The sequence below is a fragment of the Camelus dromedarius genome, chromosome X (genome assembly GCF_036321535.1).
Source record: "Camelus dromedarius isolate mCamDro1 chromosome X, mCamDro1.pat, whole genome shotgun sequence".
Taxonomy (NCBI): Eukaryota; Metazoa; Chordata; class Mammalia; order Artiodactyla; family Camelidae; genus Camelus; species Camelus dromedarius.
This window is the reverse complement of record NC_087472.1, coordinates 14,474,517-14,488,055: the sequence shown is the minus strand read 5'-3', so window position 1 is coordinate 14,488,055 and position 13,539 is coordinate 14,474,517. Positions and strand designations below refer to the sequence as shown.

Here is a 13,539-nt window from a genome sequence, read left to right as displayed (position 1 = left end):
TGTGGATGCTGACACGAGCCACACCAGGGTGGAGCTGGCCATTGCCAAAAAGTCATATAACCTACCTGGTTATGCCTGTCCATAATTTTGGAAAGTGCAAAAAAAATGCAAAATAACAAACTCCTCACTGTTTCACCTGTTAAAATAAAAGGTGCCTGTCATGCTTTTTGGTTTTATGTTTTTATGCCAATATAGTTTCCTTAGGTCACACTGGAGAGGCAATTCTATTCATTCTAACAGTCTATACAGGAGCTCTCAGACTTGGAGGAGGTGGTAGATTACACTGCAGGTCAGATTTCTTCCACCTTTAATCTGAGCAACAACAACAGCAAAAAGCAAGGGAATAATTACGTAGTCCCAGGTCACTCGAAGACCCAAGACTCCTGTCCCCTAGGTGTTTTGGAGAGACGTCCACTGTGTTCCCCTCTAAAACCTAGTAGTTGCTTACTCTGGTGAGAAGACATTGTTTAAGAACAGGCCATGAGCCAGAGGGACATTTCAGATACTCTTTTTTTTTAAAATTCTGATGCTCATGAGAATATCATTTAGATATTCCACAGCATCAAATAGTCTTTGTTGGTTCTATTTAATATTAAAAAAATCAGAACACAAGGCATTTAAAAATGGGGACATCACACCCTCAGGGCCTTCTAAAGGTAGTTGTTCTTGTCATTGCCCCCAAAGAAGTGGAATCCCAGGTCCCTTTATTTGTGCCACGTGAAGTACACGTGTTCAGGCCACAGCCGGGTGAAGAGAATTCGCTGGACTGAAGCGAAGCCAGCCCGTAGGTCAACTAGACTGTGCGAGGGCTCCCACGGAAAGAGCCCCCAAGGGATGTGCTGTGAGTGTCAGATGCTCACTGGGAGAAACTGGAAATGGGAATTACATGGGAAATGGCATCCAGAGTGAGAGAGAAGCTGAGGGCGGACAGGGAGGGCTAAGAGCCAGGGGCAGGGGGGCTGGCGGTGGGAGAGCCTGACGACCAGTCAGATGTTCAGGCGGAACTCTCGCCGTCTCAGACTTGGCGGACCCCAGAACAACTGGTACCCACCCTCCACCTCTCACGGGGGTGGCCTGACCCTCCGCGGAGGACTGGCTGGTGACGGCGTCATCACACACACTCATGTGAGCTGTGACCACTCACCCTCAGGAGGGTGTGGACTCACAGGGAGTCTGGGTGGGTTCAAGACCAGAGAGGCTGTCCTCACAAAGGCTCAGTGGTGTGCGGGGCTTACAGAGGAAAAGACCCTCACTCACTGGGGGCACGAGGTCTCAAGGTGTCTCCTTGGAGAGACTGGTTTGTCTCTCCCGAAGTCAGAACCACAAAAACAAAATTAAAAAGGGCAGTGGCTGGGTGAGGTGGGGGTGGGGGAGACAGGGAGAGGGAGAGAGAGGAGAGGCGGGAGAAGGAGGGGAGATACATGGGAGGTATATCTGCTGCACAGGACCAGCCATGTCCACACTCAGCCTCCTTAAAAACCTGCTGTCCTTTGGTTTGTCTAGGAGTTCACAGCCCTGCTCTGATACGAGTCCTTCTTGACCAACATCCCCCGTGTGGTGCCGGAGGACCAATACCAAATATTCAGGGAAGATCCTCCGTCACTCCCAAAGGCTCCAGGAGAGAGATGCAATGCCAATCCTTCTTTGGTCTTCCTGGGGTGGGGACAGGAACAGGAACAGGAAGTGCGCATGAAACCAGGACGAGGTGGGCCCCCCTCCCGGGCTCCCCTCCCTCCCCTCCCTTCTTCTTTTCTATTGCCTGCCCACCTCCCCTTGCCCCACTCCAAGATAGGGCCAGCTGGAAGGGAAAAGGAGGAGGAAGGGGCTCCCTGATGTGTTGGGAGGGGGATGGCTGTGCTCTGGGTGATGACCAGAGACCCTCCAGCAGAATCCCGGAGCTGTGCGGACTGTACACGCAGACACTGCCTGTGCATCATGTATACTTACACGCGTGCGTGCGGGCACAGAATACTGGTACCTCTGAGTGCCAAGGAGTCTAAAGCCTGAAATTCTTTCTCTTTACTCTCACATCTACCCCCAGGACAATGGTTATGAACAGGAGGACTGGGGGGCCAAAACACAGCTCCTCACCTCCCCTGCACTCTGCCACTCTTGACTTTCTTGGTAGTGGCGGCACGGCCCTACCCAGCCTGAAACTACTTCACCCAACCTCTTTTTTGACCCCGCATTGAGTCAACAAACCCCCTCGCCTAGACTGCCGCAAGGGCCCTTGACATTTTTATTTCCCAACCTGAGAAAAGAATGTGACTCGGTAAAGGAGCTTACTGTAAGAAGGACCGCTGATGCAGCCGGACCCAGAGCAAGTGGCCCGCGGAGGGACGGAGGGCACCGTGGGTGGAGGAAGGAGCAGGCAGTGACTCCAGCTGGGACAGGGAGCATTTATGATGAGGTCCTGTCTGGGAGAACATTCCTTCCCCTTCTTGCTATGTGCTCCCTTCTCTCTCCTGGTTTCTGCATAAGACCAGTGAGCTTAGAATTGTCACCGAGGTCAGCAGCTGGGGCAGCCGGAGGGCACTGCCCACCTGGGGGCTGTGCCCGTGGGTGGAGTCAGATGGTGTCCATCAGTACCAAAGAGTCCAAAAAATGCTAGCAATTGCAGATACATATTTTAACATTTAACTCAGGTTTTCTTATGTTTTAGCATGGAGGGCTCAGCTTCATGAAATAGCCAGTAACTGTTTCATGAAGTTCAGCTATTGAATAAGAGAAACTCTCCAATGGACGTGCAAGCATTTTGATAGTACTTGGAGGTTTTGTGGATGCTGGCACTTTCTAGCAGTTTGTAACTGCAAGTAGTAACTTAGCTGTTCAGAAGCGACCGGCTTTCTTTATATCTCTGTAACTGATGTCACCTGGCTCATGACACCCCATGAATACTGAGGGAGGAAATTATTAAACCTTGCCACTCTAAGGTGACTCAACCCCTTTAGTTTTTAAACTTTATCTCTTTACGACAATTAATTACTTTTTTGTTCTGCATTTCAGTTGTGTGGCAAATCCTGCATCCCAAATCAGGGCTACTCTCTCCTCTCCCCTTCTTGCCTCCCCCTTTTCTCCCCTCCTCCTTGTCCTCTTCACCCCTCCTCCTCTTCTTTCTCCTCTACTCCTCCCCCTTTCTCCTCCTTTCTCTTCCCCCTCTCTTCTCTCCCAGGTTGTCATTTCTGACCTTCTCTTGCCTCGTCCCATCGTCCTCTCAATGCCTTCCTCCCAGAGCTCCAGGTAGATTGTGGGGCCAGGTGTCATTCTGCGCTGGGATCCCCAATCTTTCACGTATCCTGTCTCAGTCCTCTCTCTTTCCTTTCCCAGCCTCTCTCCGGGACCACTGCGTACAGTTACATGGGTTGTGCACTCTGCAGTTAAGTGAATCCAGTCACACGTGATGCACGCTGGAGTTGTGCAGCACACTGCTTGCTTGGCAGCACTTTTTGGCACTGTGCCCAGCCCCTTCCCTAGCTCTAGAAGGGCCCTCTTCCCTCCCAGGGGAGAGAAATCAGCACTTTATCCTGTCCCGAATCCTGCTTACCTGTGGCTTGAAACGCAAATCTCTAGGCTCTGAGCCCTAAGTTTGGCACCTTGGGGGTCTGCACATACTTCTTTCTTGCAACAAAGCTTGGCTCTTAGGAGCAAAAGTGTTTGCTTTCAAAACTAAGCTCTAGGCAATGGGCTCCCAGAACCTATTTCAGAAACCCAAAACTACATCTTGATTGGATGCTGATTTCTGCTATTCTGTTGAAGTGGATTCCTCAGCTTCAATGAGGGAGGGCTCTTGGGCAGCAAGAATGACTTTGGGAAAGAAAATCTTGGTTTCATCTCCCTAAATATTTTCCCACTGCAAATTTTAGTGGTGGTTGGGTAGGTCTGGATGTGTAGAGCACAGTAAATTCAGAACTAAAATCCTTCCACAAGGTCAAGAACATTTAAAAATGGTCTTATATGCAAGAACCAACCCAAACCACGAGCTTTGCCATGTCCACTCCTCCCTGCTAAAGAGAGGGCAAATAAGGGAAGGACTGGTAGGGACATATTCTTTTAGTCTAGACTAGGGTGGATGTACCCTGTGACCTTTCAGGCCGAGGACCAGGAGGTGGAGTGATGGGAAGGCAGACCCCAGGGAGCTGGGCTCTCCAGTCCCTCCAGGGGCCCATGTCTCAGAGGAGGACCATGATAAGGAGGACCATACAGAGCTGCAGGAAACAAACCTGGCTGTACAGGTAAGTGTTCTGCCACATTGCATGCCACAGCAGAGAGGCTGTTACCCTCCAGACGCATGTGGGAGAAGTCATGTTAATTACAATTTCCTTTCCTCATGGGAAATCTATTAGAAGACATAAGAGTGGGTCAGTGACACTAAATATTCTGGGCAACTGTAAGAAGTAGGGAGAAGTCTTTTATACATTTGTTTTAAATACGGGGAGTAGGACAAACTCAGTGCATCGACTATTTCATGGACATTAATCATAATGACATGCTGTTGCAGGGAAGTTGAGAAACACTTCATTTGAATTATATTTAATTTTATTCTAGGAAGTACTTTGATTTAGTTTCTTTATAAAACTAGTGAAAAGCACCATACATCTAAGATGGGAGCAGATTAAATAATAGGGTAAGTAGCTGAACTTTGTGTACAAAGACAAGTTCATCCACAGGAATCTGTTATTTACATGATGCTGTGTCTGTTACTGAAGGCAAATTTGTGTGCCTGACACACAGTGAGGCCAAACTGGAACATCAAAGTTTGTAGGAGAGAAAGGTTTATTGCAGGGCCATGCAAGGAGTGTGGGTGGCTTGTGCTCAAAATACCCTGAACTCCTGGAAGGGTTTCAGCAAAGCATTTTTAAAGGCCAGCTGAGGGAGCAGGGCTCGCAGGATATGTGATCAGCTCATGCACAATTCTCTGATTGGTTCATGGTGAGGGCACAGGGTGGTGTCACAGGGGTTAACATTATCAATCCTGAGGCGCCAGTAGGTCTGGAGGCTACGTGCTCATGGTCGTCAAGTAGTTCATTTCTGCCATTTGGTGGGGGTTTCAGCATCTCTAAAACAACTCAGGACATGTGCATCTGATACTATCATCTAGGTACTTCAGAGGGGAGCTACAGCAGAGGATATAGGGGAGGGGTCTGTCCTGGGAAGGCCCCCCAGGGTCCTGCTTGGTTACATATCTGGCTTCATTATTCTGTAAAATGCCTGCTATTTGTGGTCATGTCTGCTTTCTGTTCTGTGCTGTTACACATAAAGTAAGTTAGCAAGAAGTGCTTTGTTTTATTTTTTACTTTTTTAATTGAAATATAGTTGACGTACCAGTTTCAGGTGGACTACATAGTCTAGTAACCATCTGTCCCCATACAAAGTTTTACATTATTGACCATATTCCTTATACTATACATCCCTGTGACTTATTTATTTATTTTATAACTGGAGGTTATTTTATAACCTCTAATCCCTTTCACCTATTTGGCTCCCCCTACCTCGACCTCTGGCAACTACCCATTTGTCTTCTGTATCTGTGAGTTTGGTTTCACCTTCTTTTGTTTGTTTCATTTTTAAGATTCCACATATAGGGGAGGAGGGTATAGCTCAGTGGTAGACTGCAGGCTTAGGTTGCACGAGGTCCTGGGTTCAATCCCCGGTACGTCCATTACATAAAAAAATAAATAAATAGGTAGATACACTAAGTGAAAGAAGCCAGACACAAAAGAGCACATTTTATATGATTTCATTCATACAAAAGTCCAGGATATGAAAATCTATAAGAGATCCTTACTCTTTTTGTTTTGTTTTAAATTGCTTTATTTGGGGGAGGGGTAGTTAGGTTTATTTATTTATTTATTTTGTATTATTGTTGAGGGAGGTACTGGGGATTGAACCCAGGACCTCAGGCATGCTAAGCACACGCTTTACTGCTGAGCTACACCCTTTCCCCAAGATCCTTACTCTTGATCTTAGGGGTAAAGCATTTAGTCTTTCACCGTTAAGTATGATGTTAGTTATACATTTTTCATAGATGCTCTTTACCAGGTTGAGGAATGAACTGAAGCTACTGATGTTAACTGGAAGATTTATCAGGTTTCCTTATGAGCAGTGTGAGCAGTTTTTCATCAGCAACCATTGTGTGACATCATTGAATTTACCTAGGTCATTCTCTCTGCCTCCTTACTGTGTATCACTGTCAGGCAAGGGGGAACCTTACGCCTTTTCTCCTGTGGAAGACATGCATATGATCCACCCTTAGTAAGAAATATTATCAGAGGGAATGAGGCTTCTTTTTAAGAATGGAAGTTTATTTTGAGTCAAAAGTGCTCGCAAGCTAGATTGAGAGCTACAGAATATTTAAAAATAAATGCATTTTGTCCTTCAACTGTTCTTGCAATTCTTGAGCTCCTGACACCCAAAGAAAAGTTAGGAATACCTTCTCCTGCTAATAAATTTGCTAGTAGGTGTTCCTGTAACACATGTTACCACTTAGTTATTTCAACTGTTTGTGAAATATTTAGATATATGATAACTCTCAAAGCTGTAGTGGTGATTTTGCACATTCTAAAAATGTATATGTTGAGGCAGTGATTGAACAGTAATCTTTCCAAACTCTTTTTAAAAGACTGCTCAGTCTAAAACCTCCAATTTCTGATGATGATGGTCAGACACATATGTCCCATTATTACTGTAGTAAAAATTTGTAGAAAAAGTGATCTCTAAAGGGATTTCCTAAAAAAAAATCAAACAATTCAGTGACTATTGTTGTTGCTACAAAACTTCTTCCAAAATTTACACATTGTAAACTGACTATACGTCAATAAAATATATATATTTTATTAAATTTATTAAAAAAAGTAACCACAACTTCTTCCACCATCCGTGCCCTATCTTTGGTACTACCTGCTTTGTTTTTATTGCTACGTAAATGTGGTACTGATTCCCCACCCAGGAGCCTCTGCCACGTTCACACCTTTGCTACAAGGAGGTATGGCTCTTGCTGAGGGTCACTCCGCATCTCACAGATCTCCTTTGGTATCCACTCTATCTTAGGGACCAAGGATCCTTATTGTCCCAGCATTAATCTCACTTTTATAGAAAACCAGTTGAAATCCGTTTTGGTTTCTTTTATAGGACTATTAGAACATAAAGGTAGGCATGCACTGTGAAAGGGGGACTATCTAAAAGTATGAACTTGGCTGTCCCTTGCAGTGACCTCATGGGAGCCTCCAGTAAGGGGCTTGGACCTGCTGTTTGAAATCTGACCACAGGAGAATGAGAGGTCATCAGTCCTGCCCTTCTCTAGCAGTTTACTCCCTGAAATTCCTCCCAATGTTGCCTTACATCAACCCCAGTGCCAGAGACTCAGAAGAAAGAAAGTCTACCAGTTTTATCTGCCCACAGTTGGTGCAAACACGTGTGTGTACCAGGCACGGTACTAAGTGTTTTACACGCAATAGTTTGTGTAGCATCATCTCATTAAAACAAAGAAGAGGGTAGCTGTGCCTGTAAAGTTTGCTAGAAGAGGAGCGAGACTGGGGACTGGGTGAAGACTCCTGGGATGCCTTTTTAGTGCTGTCGACTGAAAAACAATGCATAACCTAAAAGTTGAGAATTATGTTTTATTCTGTGGCCTTACTGGGACTATAGCCCAGGAAGGCAGCCCCTCAGACAGCTGTGAGGAACTGTTTCAAAGAGGTAAGGGAGGAGCCAGGATACATAGGAGCTTTTCTTGGAAACAAAAAAAAACCTTACAGTTGAACATCAACAGATTACTGCTAAATCACACACATACACACACAGAAAAACAGACATAACAAGTTAATGATTTTAGTGCTTTTCTATGTGTGGGGAGAGGCAAGAGTCTGGGCTCATTGAAAACATTCCTTTGATGTTCATCTTAATTAGGGCCAGTATCCCATTTTTCTTCATCCTGAGTTTCCCTCAGGATACACCACTGGGGGTGGTTGCAGGGACTGACAGGGTTGCAACATCCTTTGTTGACTGAAATAGCAGGCAACAGTCTTTGTCTCCAGTGCCTGGGGCCAAGTATCTGGGACTCCTCATTGTTTGAGGCTCAATGCACCATGCATCAAGTAGGAGCTACATTAGTTTGATGACATCATAAGATCTGCATAGGGGATACTACAGTGGTCCTGGTGGTAGGGAGAGGCTACATCCCTGAGATTTACAATCCACATAAATTACCATCTTAACCAGAGAGAATGATTAGTAATAGTGTCAACTTTACTCCTCCCCACAGATTTTGTGTCATCACCAGACATCAGCCCACTGAACTCATCCTAGACAAGGGGACATCAGATCACAGGATGCCTCCTAGAGGATTCATGGCCCAGCTCAGAGCTGATGTCAGGGAGGAGAGTGTCTAAGGGACAGGATCCTGGTCAGAACTGACCCAGTCTCCATCTCTGGAAAAGAAGTCCGACCCACTGAGTCCACATTCCCATCAGTCTCCCGCACCATGTCCCGTGTCCCTGGAGAGAACCTTCTTGCTATAATCCTGACACACCGCACGCCTCCTGGGAGAAGTACACAGGCACGTCCCCTAAGCACCCAGGCAATGGAAAGAGGACAAGGTCCTCTTCAGCCCCAGGTACATCACGAACAGTTCTAGAAAAGAGCCAAGGGGTGAAGGGGCAAAACGGGTGTGTGGAGAACAGGTTTCATGGGGGAGAAGGGAAGGGGGCCTACATTTGAGATATGGGAGAGGCAAACGAGGAAGGCGGGGCTGACACGTGTGGGTGAGAGGAAGAGGACCCTCTGCAAGTGGCAGGAAGGGCCTGGGAACGGGAGCTCTCAGCGAGGAGGAAGGGCACTAGGGGAGATGGTAGCATCTGCCTTGCCAGCCGGCTCTATCCTCCCCTTATCATCCACGGTCCCCTCAGGAGGAGGGAGATTCATGGCCCAGCTCAGAGCTGATGTCAGGGAGCTGAAAGTCAGGGGCAGACAATGGTGACGGTGACAGAAACCACAATGGCATCAGCATCCCTAATCCCTGGTGCCCCTTGGATTATTACCGCATAGTATCCACTCCCCAAACCCAGTCCCTGCCCCTGGGGACTAAACACTCTACAAAGAGAAGGCAACTGGGCTTAATGAGATCCAAAATGGTTGGGCCACAGTGAGGGGCAGCTGCCATGCAGAGCCCCAAGCCTCCTTCCATCCAGCTGGCCCTCCTTCCATAGAGAAAAGGACTCCCTTCCCCACTGGGTCTGAGGCTTCATCTCCCACCCAGAGAATGCTTGTAACTGGGGGCTCTAGCAAAGGACATGCCACCGGAACCACACCCAGCCTGGTAAATGCTTTCCTACCAGCCATGTCTGAGCCCCCTTCTCCCATACAGAGACACCAAAAAGGGGGATTCTGCCACAGCAAAGTGCCTACGAGGAAGCACATGCTTCTCCCCTGGGCCTGAACCTGCCCCCCTCTACCCTAGAGACACTGCTGCCTAGAGGCACCAGCAAGCGGAATCAGGCCACAGGGAGTCCAGGCCCAGGAAACAGTCCCCACTCCCCACTCCCCACTGGCAGGGGTCCTCCCGCCTCCAGAAGCTCCGCCCACAGCAAGCACTCCTCCCTCTGAGCCAGAGGAACCCCTCCCCGCCCAGAGTCCCAAGGTGGCCTGACCGGGGGAAGCTCCTTCCATTCCCTCAGCAGCACCCCCAGGGCTCCTAGGAGCTCCCGTAGCCAGCGCTACACCAAGCAAACCAGGAGAGCACCTCAGAGGCCCTGACAATCACGCTGTCCTCACAATCACAGCCCCCAGAAGGAGGCCAGGACCTGCACACCAAACCTCCACAGGGGACTGCCTGCTACAGCACCAAGTTTAAACAGAACCCAGTGCCTCCTAACATATTACCCAGAATGTTCCAGACACAATGGGAAGTCAGCCTTCACACCAAGAACCAGGAAGTTCACAAGTTGAATGAGAAAAGACAATCAAGGGACACTAACTCCAAAATGAATTAGATGTCCCAATTCTCTGACAGTGATTGTAAAGCATCGAGCATAAGAATAATTTCAACAAACAATCAAATGTTCATACCAGCTTATCTGTAACAGCCAAAAGCTGGTAACTTCAGTGGGCAACTAGTTCAGCAGACTGGCACATCCAGACCACGGGCTGGCCCTCAGTAATAAAAAGAACGAATGCTGTTACACAGAAGGACTTGGGTAAACCTCCAGGGAATTATGCTGAGTGGGGAAAAAAGCCAATCTCAGAGGGTTACAGACTACATGATTCCATTTATAAAACATCCTTGAAATGACAAAATTCTAGAAAGGGAGAACGATTCGTGGTTGGGGGGGGTGAGGGATCTGGGGGTGGGTAGGAGAGCGGTGGATGGGCGGACGAGATGTGGAGGGGTCTCTAAGAGAGCCACAGGAGGGGTCCCGGCAGCGATGAACTAACTGTTCTGTGTCTGGACTGCATTCGTGTCAAGGCCCTGCTTGTACCTTGTGGTTCTAGTTTTGCAGCAAGTTACCACTGGGGAAGGGAGGGGAGGGGACAGGACACCTCTCTACTTCTTTCAGCTGCATGTCAATCTACAATGATGTCAAAATCAAAAGCTTAACTCAAAAGAGAGGCTCTGCTGAGAGCTTCCCCCCTTCCAGAAAACACCCACCACCATTTCGGAGGTCTTTCACTCCACATTCAGAACCCTGACTTCAGAAGCTCTCTCTCGTTAGCAGCTATGCCCCATCGCACTGGTGGCGGTGAGGCCATTCCAAAGCCCTTCTTCCTCCCAGCTGCCCAGATAATGTCCTCTTCTGTCTCCTGTACGGCTGGGGGTCTCCTTGGGAGCTGAGGCCTAGAGTCTCATGCAGCTTAGAGCCAGGGTTCCCTGAGTGTCCCTTGGCTCCAGCTTAAAACTCAGTGACTTTCACAATGTGTCTTGAGGCAAAGGCTCCTCCAAAAGCCCTTCTGTCCCCAGCCCCTAGTTTGTGGCCCAGAAGACAAACTGCTGTCACTTGTCATCACACCAGGGCCCAGCAGCAAGGGAGATTATTACAGGAATGTGAGGGCAAACCCTCAATAGAAGATCACGGTGTGTCCCTTTGGACCCAGCAAGAGAAAAGGATGGTTTAAATTAGAGGGGGTTTGATGCCCTGTCCATGAACAAATGTGACTGTATGTGACGGTGGGGAGGGTGTGGGGAGAGGGTCCTCTGCAGTGTGCACCTTTCCCCAGCAGATCTCCGGATGTACTTCATTCCCCCTCTCCTTCCCCTTCCTTTTTCATGCTCTCTTTCCTCCCTGCTATATGAGTTAACCCTGGGGGCCCTGTGGCCAGTGACTGCAAAGCCTCAGTGCCAAGCAGTTTTCCCAAGTTCACCATTAACTGAGTTCCAGCTCTGCATAGGGGACGAGACTGCTGACTCTAATATAACAGCTAACAGTTTTGTTTGTAGAGACAGGGTCTTGCTGTGTTGCCCAAGCTGGAGGGCACCAGCGCAAGCAAGATACGGCTTCTGATCAGCAGAGCAGTTCTGGCCTGCTCCATTTCAGACCTGGGCTGGTTCACCCCTCCATAGGCAATGTGGTGGCCCCCTGCTTCAGGGAGGTGACCATATGGAAGCTGAACTTAGTTATCTGGGCACATTACAGCCCAGAAGTCCTGAGCTCAAGTGATCCTCCTGCCTCAGCCTCCCGAGTCGCTGGGACCACCAGCGTGTGCCACCACGCCCGGCCAGCTAATAGTTTTCAGCACTGACCAAGTACCAGCAGTATCATCAAAATGTCCATGCTGCTCTCCCTTTAATCCTCAAAACAATCCCAGGAGCCCTTTTACCCAGGGAGAAATTGAGGCCGAAACAGGAAAGTAACTTACCCAAGTCACGCAGCTAGTGGGCAGCAGGCAGAGCCAGGATCTGAACCCCTTTGATCTAACGCCAGAGCTGACACTGACTGTTGCAGAATGATGCTGCCTCCCTGTGGAAACAGGCACTCTTCACTGTTTCCTCTGTGGGCTTCAGGGAAAACCTACAGGATGAATATTCGAGACTAAACTACAAAGTCACTTGCCCATATAAGATCTACTCAGGGCAATCAAGAACATCCTAGTGAGGAAGTCAGATACCGTGATGTCCCAGTTGGGGGCAACCAAACCACAGATAAAACCTCCCCTACCCCTCTCTTTCACCTAATCCCTCAGTCTCATGAGCCCTCTCTACGTGTGTTTTAAAAGACTTGCAGCTTCTTGGCAAGCTCTGGGGATGCAGCTTCTGCACCCTGCTGTGGATCTCCTGGACAGGATGGTCAGGAGCAGCTCCAGGATCTGCTCCACGGGGTGCATCTGAAGCCAAAACCACCTACCCATGGCAAAGCTCCAGAAGCCGCCTGAGGGTTTCTGGGGACCTGCGGCAGAACTCACAAAAATACGAATGAGAGGCCTCCACGCTAGGCTTAGGTTGGAGCTACTGGCTCCAAGCTCAGGGACTGCTCTGGTTTCACAATAAACAGTTTTTTCCCCTGGGAGCTGGGGCGGGGGTTAGGGAGGCGCTAAAAGCCAATCACCTTGGCCAGAAACCCTGGTGAATATGCCCAGCATCCCAGGCCACAATATACAGAATCCGCAGGACTCGGCATGCCCGTGGATCCAAGTCCCAGTCCATAAGCCCAACTCCAGCCCACGCGCAGCTGTTTCAAGTGCCTTGGCCTCTCTGGGTTCGGGACGGTGGGGCCCCTGCCCCCTCGTCTGGTTTCCATCAGGGCCTCTGGGAGGCACAATCGCAGGCAGCTCTTTCCTCTCTGTCTTGGCACAACACTAAAGTTTGGTGTTCAACAACCAAAAAAAAAAAAAAAAAACCAAACCCAGAAAAACAAAAAACAATAAAACCTAGCTCAGGACAAATGTGCGGACTACACCTCCCTAAAGATAACCATCGCCTCTGGCCTGGTCACAACTCACCGCTGACCACCCAGAAGGGAAAATTTGACTACAGGGGCGGGACCACCAAGCGACTAATTGTAAGACATGAGGCGGGGCCATTGGGGCGCACCCAAAGATCCAAGAGCCCTCTGCTGGCGGCCGAAAGCGCAGAGTAATGTACCGGGTAGCTTTGTCGAAGCTCCGGCCTCTAAGCGAAGAAAATACAAAGAAAGTTCGAGACCGCTGTGACCCGCAAGCGGAAGATCTGAGTCATTATACCCAGGAAAGGTTATTAAAATGCGAATTCTCGAGCTCATGCGAGATCCAATGCGTACCGGTGTCCGGGTAGAGCACAGAAATCTGAATTTTTAACAGGTTCTCACAAGAAATTATTCCTACACAGAGAGGTTTGAGAATCACTGACCCAGTCATAACAGATTTAAGGAGGTCCCCAGCCGCTCCGGTTTCTCTAGGGCTGATGGGAGAGAAGCCCTCGCTGGGATCTGGAACCGGGGCACGCTCCACCCAATCCCCTGGAATCTAGACGCGCTTAAGACCGGAAATGGGATCGCTTCCAAAGCGATTTCAGGCCTGGTGGAGGCCAAGGAAAGTCCCAGCCCCTCCAGCGTCAGTATCCTTAGGGGCCAAGATCTC

At 48.8% G+C, this 13,539-nt stretch overlaps 1 long non-coding RNA gene across 1 annotated transcript; it reads right to left on the bottom strand.

The window, feature by feature from the left end:
• Nucleotides 1-290: 290 nt before the first annotated feature.
• LOC116150857 (uncharacterized) lies at nucleotides 291-13,533 on the bottom strand. Its single transcript, XR_010379265.1, has 3 exons — nucleotides 13,310-13,533; nucleotides 11,845-11,996; nucleotides 291-1,653 (listed from the first exon to the last, which is right to left on the bottom strand). It is a non-coding gene; the product is annotated as an uncharacterized LOC116150857 (long non-coding RNA).
• Nucleotides 13,534-13,539: the final 6 nt, after the last annotated feature.